Source organism: Phacochoerus africanus, chromosome 3 (genome assembly GCF_016906955.1).
Source record: "Phacochoerus africanus isolate WHEZ1 chromosome 3, ROS_Pafr_v1, whole genome shotgun sequence".
NCBI lineage: Eukaryota > Metazoa > Chordata > Mammalia > Artiodactyla > Suidae > Phacochoerus > Phacochoerus africanus.
Genome location: NC_062546.1, coordinates 201,865,352 through 201,880,144, shown reverse-complemented (window position 1 = coordinate 201,880,144; position 14,793 = coordinate 201,865,352). Strand labels below are relative to the sequence as shown.

Here is a 14,793-nt window from a genome sequence, read left to right as displayed (position 1 = left end):
TTTTGTGTTCCTACATCCCCCAACCAGTGGATCCAAGCTGCTAAATGATGGGGGGATGGGGGGGTGGGGGGCATAACTCCTCCAGATGCTTCCCATTCTCAACTTGTGCAGGCAAAGCCACTCCAGTCAGGTGAGGTCAGTTTCATCCAGTCTCAAGCCTTGGCAGTAAACCCGGATTAAGGGTGGCGGAGGGGCACGCAGAGCTAGAAGGGGGTCAAGGGGCACTGGGAGCAGCACCAGCAGTGTCCGCTGTCCTAAGCGCCTGTGGCATCCTTTATGTCAAGTTTGACACAAATTAGAGGATACTCTCCAATCAAGGCTCAGACCACCATGGAGTTCCCACTGTGGCTCAGCGGTAATGAACTTGAATAGTATCCATGAGGATGTGGGTGCGATCCCTGGCCCCACTCAGTGGGTAAAGGATCCAGCATGGCTGTGAGCTGTGGTGTAGATTACAGACTCGGCTCAGATCCGGTGTTGCTGTGGCTGTGGTGTAGGCCGGTAGCTGCGGCTCTGATTCGACCCCTAGCCTGGGAACCTCCCTAAAAAGACAGAGAAAAAAAAAGACTCAGACCATGTTTCTACCTCAGGACCTTTGCACCTGGCGTTTTCTGTTCCTCGAATGCTCTTTGGAGACTGTGTGGCTGCCTCGTCCGCAGTGTTCTGTCGCAGGCTTAAATATAATCTCTCCAGAAAAGCTTTCGTGACGGTCGCCCATGTGTCCTCCCATCCCAGTGACCCTCTCGTTATCCTGTTTTCTTCATAACACTCCGCCATCCAGAGGCATCTGTATCCTGTGTCTTCTCCTCTCTAGCGGAGACATTCCTGCGGGGCAAGAAGGTCGCTGTTTTATTCAGCGCTGTATCCCTGTGGTCACACTTGGTGCCTGGCACATGGTCGGTGCTCATAAATACCACTTGAATAAACTCGGATAAATCTGACTTTTGAATCAGGTTTTTGTCCTCCCCATATTTTGCTCACCTTCTGCCTCATAGAAATGGGGAGGGGGTAGTTAGGAAAGGGCGCAAGTGTTTTGGGAAAACGTAAAACATAAACCTTGAAGGTGAGCCAAGGACTTGAAAACACACTTCACACGAAGGGATCTCCTGATGACCGATGCACAGATCGAAAGTGTGTGACTTCCTTAGTGATTGGAAAAATACAAATTAAAATCACAATGCTACGGAGTTCCCGTGGTGGCACAGTGGAAACAAATCTGACCAGGACCCATAAGGTTGCAGGTTCAATGCCTAACCTCGCTCAGTGGGTTAAGGATCCGGCACTGCCGTGAGCTGTGGTGTAGGTCGCAGACGCAGCTCGGATCTGGCATTGCTGTGGCTGTGCTATAGGCTGGCAGCTACAGCTCCGATTGGACTCCTAGACTGGGAACCTCCATATGCCGCGAGTGCAGCCCTAAAAAGACAAAAAGACAAAAGTAAATAAATAAATAAACAAATAAATAAATAAAAATAAAGAGATCGTGTATTCAACAGGTCTACTAGTACAAGAGTTCCCACTGTGGTTCAGTGGGTTAAGATCCTGACATAGTGTCCATGGGGATGCGAGTTCAATCCCCGGCCTCACTCAGTGGGTTAAAAAATAAATAAAAAATAAAATAAAATCACAGGGCCAGACAACTGGACACTCTCGTCACCAGAAAGAATAAAATGAAAATTACTGAATGTTAGCAGAGGACCTGGAACCACCAGAATTCTCAGGCACCAAATCTTCTCAAACTGTATGTGGTGAGGGACCAGCGTTCTTTTTTGTTTTGCAACTTCCAGTGCGTGGCAGACCAGAACATGGTCCCACTGAGAAGGACCAATGTGGAGCCTCTGCTTCCCGGGCCTCATCATGCAAATGTGACAGCAGAAATCTCGGTGTGCACTGTCACACAAGGCTGCTGACTGTGGCCTTGTAGCCACAGCAAAGGCCCCTTTCTACAAAAGTTTCTAAATGCTCACTCTCAATGTCTGGACCTGCCTCTTTGCAGACAAGCAGCAAATAGCTCACAGCCCACACTTCCAGCAACACGCTGTACCCTGAAAGTGTAAAATGCCACAACCACTTTGGCAGGATTTGCTAAAATTAAACATACACGTACCTTATGACCCGGAAATTTTATTGCAAGGTATATACCCAATGTAAAGGTATAATATTGCAGAAAAAAAAAATATGCAAGAGTGTTTATAACAAGACTCTTTGTAAGAACCCCAAACTAAAAATAACCTGACATTAGTAGAAAGAATATTACAGACCAATATCCGTTGTGAACATAGACATAAAAGTCCTTTAAAAAGCAAATCAAGGAGTTCCCGTGTGGCTCACTGGGTGAAGGATCCAGAGTTGTCACTGCTTCAGCTCAGGTCATTGCTGTGGCATGGGTTCAGCCCTTGGCCTGGGAACTTCCTCATGCCATGGGCATGACCAAAAAAAAAAAAAAAAAGAAAAAAGAAAATTAAATACAACAACATCATGACTAGGTGGGGTTTATTCTTGAGATGCAAAGCTGGTTTCACATTTGAAAATAAATATAAGTCACTAAATTAAGAAAACATTTGAAAGCATTCAGAATAAATTCATAATAACAACTTTTAGCAATCTGAAAGGAAAATGATTTTTATTTGATTTAATTCTTCAATTTGATAGAGTACATGTATACATTTGATGCAGGACACATATGAGTATTTAGAGTTAACATCATGTATAATGGTGAAAAATTGAACATTTTACATCTGAAATTGAGAACAAGGCAAGGATATCCATTTTTATCACCTCCTTTCAACATTGTACTAGTGGCCCTCAATGGATTGGGAAAAAAGGTGTAAACTGCTTTGTTGGCAGTTGGCATGATTATTTACATAGAAAATTCTGATGAATCTGCAAAACAAATTTAAGAGCTAATCAGTGAATTTAGAAAGGCCACAGAGTACAAAGCCAGTATACAAGAGTCAATTGTATTTCTGTACATTAGCAGCAAAACATTAGAAAATAAAACTGAAAAACTCCTTTAAAAAAAAAAAAACCAAGTTCCTTTACAATAACATCAAACATTAACTACATAGGAACAAATTTTACAAAATACTTTTGAGACTTCTACAGTGAAGACAACAAAAAGCCCTGAGAGAAATTAAATGAGACCCAAATAAATGGAAAGGTATACCATATTCATGGACTGGGAGACTCAATATTGTCAACACATGAATTCTCTTCAGATTGGTGTATAGATTCAGTGTAATCCTAACCAAAATCCTGGAAGATTCTTTGGTAGAAATTAGGGGGTTGATTGTTACAATTTTATGGAAATTGAAAAGACCCCAAAATGTCTAAAACTATCTTGAAATGAAAGAATGCTGGAGGACTCGTATTTTGTGATTCCATGACTTAATATAAAGCTATGGTGATCAATCGAGTGTGGTATTGATATGATAGACCAAAAGATCAAGGGAACAAAAGGGAACGCTCCAAAATAGACTCACACATGTAGTCAGTTGATATTCAGCAAAGATTCCTATAGCTATTAGCAAAGTTAAGAACAGCGATATTACTATATAACGGTAGAAATCAAAAAGTTGTCTATAGGGGTGGGATTGACTGGAAGGGAAGTTTCTGGGGTGAATGGTCATGCTCTATATCTTGATTGGGCTACTGGTCACATGGATGTATGGGACATTTGAGATAGGTAGATAGATAGATAGATAGATAGATAGATAGATAGATAGATAGATAGGTAGGTAGATAGATAGATAGGTAGATAGGTAGATTATAGATATAGATATATATATAATCTCATCAAACTGAATACTTAAGCCCTGTGATTTCATTAAAATTTACCTCAATAAAATTTACCTCAATAAAAAAAGCAAGTTGCAGAGTGTACATATGAAGTGACATTATATGAAATTTTAATGTGTACCTCAAAGGAAACATATATTATTTGTAGCGCTATACAAAAAGCCAACATAGATGAAAGAATGTATACACACCAACCTGAAGACAATGATGGATTACCTCTGCAGAGAGAAAGAGAATCAGGAAGGATGGGGAAACAGGAGCACATACGCTGTCTCTACAATGTTTTTATTTCTTTAGGCAAAGTACTCTCATTTGTTAGATCTTATTGGTGGGCACATGGGGATACTTTGTATTACTTGCTCTTCTCCATATTTGAAGTTTTCCACTCTTCCCTTTAAATTGTAAGAAAAGAGAAAGAAAAAAACGTGAACAGAAAGTTCTGTGTGAAGCAGTGCTTTCTCTACCTTTACTTCACTGGAAAGTTTGACACAGAAAAGTGTATTTTCTGATCTCTGAGTGAGACCAGGAAACTTCTACCAGGAGAGGGTATCAAAGCACGGAGAGCCTAATGAGATAACAAGCGCATCAGGTCAAACCTCAGTCTCCTTCTTCTGAAACTTTGGCAACATTCTGAAGTATTGTGATGTCACCCTCCACAAACTTCAATATAAAGATTTTTGCTTCAATGTCGAAAAACCAATTCAGCTCAAAAATATCTAAACCTGAAGACAGTCGAAAAAGAAATATCTCAGGATAGCTAATAAAATTATTTCAGCTGATATGGGTTTTAAGGGTATAGATTTTATATATGCTAATAGAGTTTTTATTTTCATTTCTATGTATGTTTGAAAATACCTCTAAAGAGCATAAAACACCCAAGTCAAATTAGTAAGACAGACCCTTCTTTCTTTCTTCCCTTTCTTTGTTCCTTCCTTCTTTCCTTTTTATATTTAACTAATTATAAACGTACAGAAAATTTTCACGTAGAGAACAAAGGCTATTTTTCCCTGAACCCTTTGAGACATGATGCCCCTAATTACTTAATGTGCATTTCTCCCAAACAAGCATATTCTTCTTCTTTACCCCAGTGCAGCCACCAAATTCAGCAAAGTCACGCTGAGACATTCCTGCCTCGAAGGCTCCAGAGCCCATTCAAGGTTTGCCAGGTATCCCAATAGCATCTGTTATAGAGAAAGAAGCCTCAGGATCATGTGTTGTCCTGGGTCGTTACATCTCTTTCATTGTCAGACTAGGAGTTTCTGTCTTGCTGTGACTTCCATGACCTTGACACATTTGAAGACAACGAGGTGGTTAGACTCGTAGACTGTCCTTCCATTCGTTTGTCTGACTAGATTACTGTACTGACAATGTTCGCTTTGACCCCTTGGTTCAGGAACTATGAAAATATCTGACCCTTCCTCAAACTCTCAGTTTGTTCCTTGATTTATTTATATCTATGAATTTGCGGTTTCCTGTCCGTGAGTTGTAGTCCATTGCTCTCAGGATTCATCTTGCAGCTGGATGCTCCTGATTTAACCAGTAGCAGCTGGCTTCGGTGTTCCTTTAATACATCCCCATCATTCTTTGAACACGTCCTTGTTTTCTGACACAGGTGGTCCAGGCTCATTTCCCACTTGCTTTAATCCAGCTTGGAATTGGCTTTCCAAGAAGCTTTAGTGGAAAATGGTATTTAGAAGCCAAGATCTAGGTGCAAAGGGTGCTTACAGGGATGTTGCACTCCCAGACTCTTAGTGGTTACAGCCAAGATACATGTATGCATCTAGACACAGATACACCTCTATAGACATATATGCATATGAAAATATCTGTATATATAAAGTGAAGTTCCCACCATACTCCTAATTCCAACCCAATAAACAGGTTTTATTCAAGTGCTCCCCTTTTCCATATTTATAGAACCCTCATTTCCATAGGGACAGTCCTAGCTTCCATGATCCTTATTATAGCTATTTATTTCATCATCCCCTTTAGATCAGTTTCCTGTTGTTGCTGTAACAAGGTACCACAAAACTTAGTGCCTTAAAAAATCAAAAACTTATTTTCTTGTAATTCTGGACTTTGTTTTTAATATGGCTGCACCTACCGCATATGGAAGTTCCTGGGTCGAATAGGAGCTGCGGCTGCTGGCCTACACACAGCCACAGCAACACCAGATCTGAGCCTCATCTTCTAGCAATGCTGGATCCTTAACCCAAACATTTACGTGTTTTCCCGATAAAATTACCCCCACAAAGGAGAAATTATCTGGGGTCACTGCAGCCCATGGTGATCAGCTCAAGCCAAAGAAGAGAACAGAAGAGGAAAGGCCTGGAAGGAAATACACCCAAACACTCTCTACAGGTGGTTTTCCTTGGGTGGTTGGAAGCAGCTGGGGGTGGGGGGGAGCTATGTTGATGTGTTTGCTTAGTTTTGATTTTACTAATTTTCTCATTATTCACCCAGGTACCATGGCAGGGTGGACCTGCAGCCAGACAGAAGCTGGGCCTGTGAGCCACGGCCAAGATCTCCCTGATCCGCTTGGACAGGGCCACATGGCTCAGAGGTGGGGTGGGCTCAGCCTTCCTCAGGGTCCCAGCTGCAGGGACGCAGGGAACCAGGGGCTGAGGGGTCCAAGCTGATGGACTTGGAGGTATGGCAGGAATGTCCATCTTTGCTGGCTGTGGACTAAAGTAGCAGGGGCAGGGAACGGGCGGACAGTCCAGACACAACCTATTTTGACTTTGGGGTCCATTAGCACATGGAGGGGGGTGCCTGGATCCCATCCTCCCATGGAGACAGTGCACCTTTCGAGGGAGCCGGCAGCATGGCCCCCTTATCTCGGTGTGTGACAGCCCGGGTCCGAGGCCTCGGAGCTCTCAGTGCCTTCTGAGTTCCCCACACCAGGGACAGGAACACAACTTCCTTCCTTCTGTGGTCTCACGACTGGCCTTTGGGGCAACTACCTTCGCCTCCATGTCACGCTGGGGATCCAGGAGCTTCCCCTGGCTGGGCAGGAGGGGCACCAGGGCTCTGGGGCATTGGAGGCCAACCTCCCAGGGGACCTGGGAGAGGTGCCCTGATGCTCTGAGGATGAAGGAGAGGCAGGTGCTAGTCACATAGCCCCTTGCCATGTGACCCAGGCCCCTCTGAGACCAGCCCTCAGGTGGGATGCGAGTTGCAGCCACGGGTGGCAGGCTGAGGAGGAAGGCATGGAGGGCAGGTGTGTCTACAGTGCTGAGGGAGCAGGGAAACCAAGATGGAGCTCCCGTGAGGAAGAAGGTTCTGCGTCCAAAATGCAAGAAAGAGCTTAGCAATCGGAGGCCAGGCGCATCAGGCACAGGTGGACGTGGCACATGGAACAGCCTTATTTAACAGTGAACTGTGATGGCTACGATGAGTGGGTCGGTACTGAGCATCGGCTCTTTGCCAGCACGTTGCATTTATCTCTGAACCCAGGTAACAGCCTGCAGAAAGTATTAATATACCCATTTTGCAGATGGGGGAAACGGAGGCTCAGAGAGGTGCCATGCTTGCCCAAAGCCTTGCCCAGCTATTCAGTACTGAGTCACTTGCTCTCAGAGAAAATGCCTTGCCCGGAGCTGGTCTGGGGCTGCGTGTCACTCTGAGCAGGTGGCACTGGCCTGACACAAAGCAAAGCAGCCCCACAGGCATGGACTTCCTCAGAAGGCAATGCTATCAATCAGCAAGTATTTTACTGCCCAGCGACAAAAGGAATGTTGACTCACCAGTTGCAGCCACACGGCTGGAAGCTGAGACATTGCCTCCAACCCGGCTCATGGGTTAGCACGTTGGCCTGGCAGCCATGGGCTGCAGGGCACCCACCCACCCCCACATCTCCTGCTCTGAGATTCCAGCCCCTCCCACCCCAGCCACAGACACAAAGAAGGCCATTACTGATGTCTCCCCCACACCTCTCCCACCGCACAGGCTGCCTGGGGACACCAGGCCCTCTGGTGACCAGGGTGGTGGGGAAGGGCAGGGTACGAATCAAGAATCCACATCGCTGTGGCTTGGCTGCCTGCTGGGGGCCCTCGATTATCCAAGTGCAAGGTGCCATTGAAGGAAGGCTGGTGAGCCTCCTGGCCAACAGGGCTCTGCCTGCAGTAGACAGTCCTTGCCAGCAGTGACATCCCGAAGGACCATGCTGGGGATGCTGGTCAGGTGGAAACATGCTGTCAACTTAGAGAAATTGGTGATTTGCACACACTCTTTACCCATCATTCTCCTCAACATAAGTGGACTGACTGATGGTTCGGCCAGTTTTCTTCTACTGACCACAGGTCAGAGCGTCCCCATCCAGAACGCACCCCCCAACCCCAGGGATGGTCGGGGGTGTACAGTAACAGCGCAGCAGGCACACAGTGGCGGATCGCTCCCTCTAGGTGCAGCAGGGGCTGGGGGACCATGCGCCATGGACCAGTCTCCCAGCATTGGCTCTGACCCTGCTCTTGTTCTCACATCCAGAAATGGAGCCAAGGAGCAGGACACAGCTGTGACCAGCATCTTCACTCCATTACGATTTTGTTAAAGCCTAAATCACTTGGAAACCTGGAGGCAATACGCCTCCCATGGGATCCAGACCCAGGAATGGACAGTGGCTTCACTGAGAAAAGCCCTCCGAGGGGGAAGGACCTGCCTGGGCGTTGCATGTGGGGACTCTGAGAGCCTTCTGTCCACTGGGGAGGGAGGACCCTGGAAAAACCCTCCCAGCAGGAACAGGGGACGGATGGCACGCTTGACCCATAAAGGATTACAAGCAGGCTTACAGACACCAGCCAGGACGGGGAGGCAGGCTGGGGCCGGCAAAGCTGGATGCACCCCTTTTCTGCAGCCCGTCTGGCTGAAGGGTCAAGCCAGGGGGTGAGAGTGGAGCCCGGGGCCGGCAGAGCTAGAACAGAAGGAAAGTATTTCTCTGTGGAAATCCTGTCTCAGACAAGCCTCCCACAGACAGAGTGAGCAGGGGAGGAAATGCCTCAGCCTTTAAAAAGCATCTCATCTCAGTTTTACTACAGAAGAGAAGAGCTTATCTCCTTTCAGAGAAACAAATTTTATCAAAGTTTGTCCCAGGTTCTTCATAACTCACTACAACGCTCTCACATTTCCTTCCAACACTGAACTAAGATAAGTAAGGTTCTCATTGAATCAAATGACTCTAACTTGTAACCAAAAGCTGCTCAAATTAGAGTTCTAAGGAGTTCCCATCGTGGTGCAGCAGAAATGAATCTGACTAGGAACCAAGAGGTGGTGGGTTCGATCCCTGCCCTTGCTCAATGGGTTAAGGATCCGGCGTTGCTGTGAGCTGTGGTGCAGGTTGAAGATGCGGCTTGGATCCCGCATTGCTGTGGCCGTGGCGTAGGCTGGCAGCTATAGCTCCGATTAGACCCCTAGCCTAGGAACCTCCATTTGCCACGGGTGCAGCCCTGAAAAGACAAAAACAAACAACAAACAACCAAAAAAATTAGAGTTCTAAGAATAGCATAAGTGGAGTTACCTGGTGGTTAAGCGGGTTGGGGCTCTATTGTTGTCACTGCTATGGCTCAGGTTCCATTCCCGGCCTGAGGAATTTCTCCATGCCATGGGCACAGTCAAAAAAAAAAAAAGAAAGAAAGAAAGAAAGAAAAAAAAAAAAGAACATAAGTATGTGTACCTTGCTGTCTGCCTTTAGGAAATACATTCCCAAATGGTAATATGGTCGGTTCAGATACGTGTAAATGAGCTGGTTGCCAAGAAACTCACCCAGTAAATATAAATCACAATTAAATAAATACTGAACTGTGCTGATGTGAGTTTTTATTGGCTGTAATGCCAGAAAAAGGTCCCACATCTCCAAGTCTCCTCGGATAACATTCTCTAGCCTCTCCATGAGTGGCTCACACAGGGTTCCGTTCCCAAGTTGAACAGTGGCTCCTGTCCAGAGGTTTACGAGGTCCTCCATGCTTTCTCTTACTGGACTGGCTTGCTCAAGAAACATGGGACAGAAGACAGCCGAGGGGTCGGGTCAGGGACCTCCACACACGGCACTGCTCCCTCTGTGGGAAGGTCAATTAGAGAGACGGTGAAGAATCTGACCCTCTAGGTCTTGGTCATGGTTAGAGGGAGAGAAAACACCCCCTGGGAATTTATAACAACAGGCCAGACTTGTGTGAGTTTGGGGCCTGATTTTGTCCCACTTTGGTGGTCCAAAAACATCTTGGCTGAGAAGGTCGTTTGAAGTAGATGTTCACACAGGAGCCAGACTGGAGTGAACCCAAGTCTCTGGAAGACAGCACGCTCAACCCAGGCCTCAGAGAGGGGACAAAGACCCTCACTATGAGCCCACAGCAAAGAAACTCAGAAATATCACAGAGCACATGAATAGATGAGGCACCAGGAACAGCAAGCAGGCAGAAACAGCCATTAGCAAATGCAAGCCTGCAGACACAGACTGCAGAATTGTCGGAGAAAGGCAAGAAAATAGGAACAAAGAAAAACGTAGATATGAAAAAGGGAATGAGAAGATACGAAGGACCAATAAGAACAGCTAAGATGTCTGATGGGAATTCCAGACAGAGCGACTTAAGAGAATGAGGATGAGACGATAATTGGGGAAAATGGTTCCAGATGTTCCGGAATTGATGAAAGACACAGATCCTCAGATTCGGGAAGTACAACAGTTCTCAGACAGAACGCATACACAGAGATCAACACCCAGGTATAGCATTTTAAAATTTCAGAGCACTAAAGACTAGAGAGAAGATCTTAAAAGCAGCCCTACAAGAAAAGACAGACGACCACAAAGGAAAGGCAATTACACGGAAATCTGACTTTTCAGTTGTCATAACCGACGTCAGAAGCCAGAGGAATAATTCGCTGAACATAATCAGTCTAGAACTTTCAGTGTAGCATTGTAAACCCAGGATGATTACCGCTTCACGAAGGAGTGCAGTGTGGGGAAAGAGTCTGAAAAAGAATGGGTGTGTGTATGTGCATAACTGAATCACTGTGTTGTACAGCAGAAATTATCACAACATGGTAGATCAACTGCGCTATAATAAAACTTTAAAATGAAAATAAATAAATTACAAACCAACCAAACATAAAGAATGAGAGCAAAATAAAAGCCTTTTGTAACCACATCATAAAGTTCACCTCTTTAAGTGAACAGTCCAAATTTCTCTAGTACATTTATATTATAGAGCTGTGCAACCATTACCAAAATCCAACTTCAGAAAATTTTCATCCCCCCAAAAGAGACATTTAATTTTGACAATTTGTTCCAAAGACTCATGTCCCAAAGAGCATTTGACAATAAAGTACCAACCACATATTTATACTGTCGAAAATTAATCCTTGGGACTATCAAAAAAAAAATTGAGTTTTTCACTAATAACCTTCCTTAAAGGAATGTCTTTAGAAGTTCTACTTCTAGAAGAAATAAAATGACCTTCGGGAGAAAAGACTTGATATTCAAGAAAAAAAAGGCTGAGCAAAGAAAATAATGAACTCGTGGGTCAATCTAAATAAATTCCGATCATGTATTTATGGAGCTTTTTCTTTCTGGACAAGGAATATACATTCTGTCGCAGATACACCTAAGGACACACTGCCTTTCTTCAGAGCCACTCTTATTCAGAACCTCAACGCAGTAACTATGCTTATACCTTTATAGGATATGATTTGAAATAAGTGAAAAAGCAAAAAATGAAAAAGCAGTCTAATATTTTTGAGCAGTCATCATCTGAGTAGAGAGGCTCTGGGTGATCTGTAGGCCCTTCTTTATACTTTACCATGTTTTCTGTATTTGTGAGACTCCAAGGACGGGGCAAGCTGGCGGCCTGAGCGCCCGCTCCACGCTGAGCGGACATCCACCCGTCTCTGCATTTTGTAACTTAAACCCCACGGGACGCGTCTACCGCCTTAAATCTAACTTCTCCCCTTAACCACCAGGAACTGACCATATGTCTTACCAAATTTGCAGTGGCAAAGTAGCCGTGTATTAAAATAACTAGATGGGCAGTTCCCTTGGGGACTCAGCGGATTAAGAACTCAACGGAGTATCCATGAAGACGCAGGTTCGATTCCTGGCTTTGCTCAGTGGGTTAAGAATCTGGCATTGCCACAAGCTTCAGCATAAGTCCCAGAGGTGGCTCAGATCTGGCATTGCTGTGGCTGTGGCACAGGCCAGCAGCTGCAGCTCCGATTCGACCCCTGGCCAGGGAGCTTCCATGTCCCATAGCCCTAAAAAAATTTGTTTAAATAATAATTAAGGAAATTCCCTCTGTGGTGCAGCAGAAACAAATCTGACTAGTGTACATGAGGATGCAGGTTCCATCCCTGGCCTCGTTCAGTGGGTTAAGAATCCAGGGTTTCTGTGAGCTGTGGTGTAGGTTGCAGACATGACTTGGATCTGGCGTTGCTGCGGCTGTGGTGTAGACAGGCAACTGCAGCTCTTGTTCGACTCCTAGCCTGGGGACTTCCACATGCCGCAGGTGCGGCCCTAAAAAGGAAAAAATAATAATTAATTAATTAAAACAAAATAAAATAACCAGATGGAATAGCCCCTGCCTTTGTGCAGGGACAGAGTGGCAGAGAGGGACAGAATGGAGTCCCCACTGGCCCCTGAAACCAAGAGGCCTCAGGAGGCCGGTCCCGAGAAGACATCCTTCCAGAATGAGCTGAAGGAGGCCAGGGTCCCTCACAAGAACACCTGCCATCAAAGTCCCCATTTCACCTGAACTCAGAAATGACCTTCGTATCACGCATTCAGCAGACTTAGCCAGTTACCTAGCATCGCAGGGGACCACAGAGAGTCAGAAGGAAAGCCCTCCCATCCAAGGACTAACCAGGCCCGACCCTGCTTAGCTCCAAGATCAGAGGAGATGGGGCGTGTTCAGGGCGGCGTGGCTGTAGACCAGCAGGAAAATTCTGTCACCTGGTGCTTTGCAATTCACAGAGCCCTGCTGTGTATTTTCTGCAGCCACACGTGCAAGGCATCTCTGAAAAGGAAGCAAAAGCCTTGTGGTGGCAAAGTGGCTCCCCCCTCTGTAGTCAGTCAGAAAAAGAAGCCAGAGAGCAGCTGCTCAGCGACTTTACTTCCTCTCTCACATACTGAAAACTCGGGGCTTTTCCGTTCTCACCCTACCGTGCATTTTAGGCATGAGAACGGCAACCACGATACCCTAAATCCTGCAAATGCTTTCACACATAAACATGACTTCTCTTTCAAGTAATATAAAAATATTTACTGGAAAACACAATGCACTCTTCCCATAAGGGCTCAACAATGTATTCCCAGAGGTTTTATTTGACATCTGCAGAGAGAAGAGATCCCATCTTACGCAAAGCCCCCACCAAGCAGTTACTGTGCTCAGACTAGAGTCCATGAGGCGCCCCCACCCCCGCTTACCGTGGGGGACAAAAGGGTCCATGGCGGAAGGGGAAGTCGACTATCAGGCCCAGGGAACTTGCTGACTTTTATTGGTTTGAAATACACTCAAAAGAGAAATCCACTGTGGCCACTTGTTTGCCTGCATGAAGACCTCTCTGGAGTCCTAATATTTTGCCTGTCTTCACTATTATGTCTTAAACTTCATCATAGAAACATGCCTCTGGCATCCTGGCTTCATGATCGTGGGGAGGAAAGCAGATTTATTTATTTATTTTTATTTTATTTTTTTTGCCTCTTCTGCAGCGTGCAGAAGTTCCCTGGCTGGGGATTGAAACCAAGCCACAGCAGCAACTTGAGCTACAACCATGACAACGCCAGATCCTTAACTTGCTGAGTAACCAGGGAGCTCCAGCCTCTTCCCTTTTTTTAGAGACAGCAATGATCGAGGGTTCCCAGGACCCACAGACGTGTGCAGAGGCGAAAGAAATACCCAAGAAGGAGCACGGAGTGTTGTTATGACTTGGAGGTGGTGAGAAAAGAGGAAGCACGAGCATTGCCGTCCTCAGAGGGTGACAAATGGAGGAGTGGGGACAATCATTTCAGAGCTGCCATCAGCAGCTGCCATCAGCCCAAATGCCCAAATGTGTTTGAGGGCAGAGTCCCCCAAGGTCAGGGGCTTGTCTCACAGCTTTCAGTTGCTAGAAACAAGCCCTCTCAACCGCACAGACGCTTCCATCAGTGAAGAATGTATTGAAAGGCTGCAGGATGACCCTCAGAACCCAGAGGAAGACAGACCAGCATCCAAGGGGTGGCAGTGAACATGGAACTCCAGCCCCCTGAGATGGGAGGCCTCTGGGGGATCGCCCCCAACCCGCTTGCCCCAGCTCGGCCCTACTTACCTGCCATCATCTGTAGACCACATTTCTCTTCTTTGGAGTGAAAACCAGTGGCCCTGTTCCCCTATAAAGATGTCCAAGTGTCTTCAATTAAAAATAAAATAAAACCCATACTGTGTCTTCTAGATTTCTGCCATGCTGTCTAGGTTTCTTAAAATAACTGCCTACTTAACATAACTCTACTCTCTCCAAACTGAGCGCAGCTCTCTTTTCTAAGCATCAAGCACATGTTGACTCTTTTCTCAATGCACTTCCAATTCCTGGATGAGCCAGTCATCTTCCCCCTAAGACCTGCTCTTCCTCTTAACATTCTCCCAGCTCAGTCACGAGACCATAACCCGTCCAGCTGGTCAATCCAGCTCAGGGGTGTTGTCCCTCCTTGTCTGCTTCCCGCTCAGCGACTGCACAGCCTCTGTCCCCACTGATCCCGTGTCTGGATAACTCCTGAATCTGCCCAAAGCTCTACAGCCCAGACGCAAGCGCTCCGCTCTTGCAGAAGCCTCCTTTCTCACCTTGCTGCCTCCAGACTTGAGGCCACCCCATCAGAGAGGCCACCCTGCCACCAAAGGCAGCCATGGAAATGCCAAAGCTGCTCTCATCATGACCCACAACATGACACCATGGCCTCCCGTTGTCTGCAGCAGCAGTTAGAACCTCTCTGCATCCCGGGCCCCTTGGTACCTGTATAAAGCTATGGCCCTTTTCAGGGAAAAA

At 46.1% G+C, this 14,793-nt stretch overlaps 1 long non-coding RNA gene across 1 annotated transcript; it reads right to left on the bottom strand.

Moving 5' to 3' along the window:
- Positions 1-2,625: 2,625 nt before the first annotated feature.
- On the bottom strand, positions 2,626-14,368 carry LOC125123677 (uncharacterized). Its single transcript, XR_007134115.1, has 4 exons — positions 14,083-14,368; positions 9,308-9,371; positions 3,991-4,187; positions 2,626-2,880 (listed from the first exon to the last, which is right to left on the bottom strand). It is a non-coding gene; the product is annotated as an uncharacterized LOC125123677 (long non-coding RNA).
- Between the last annotated feature and the right edge of the window lie 425 nt (positions 14,369-14,793).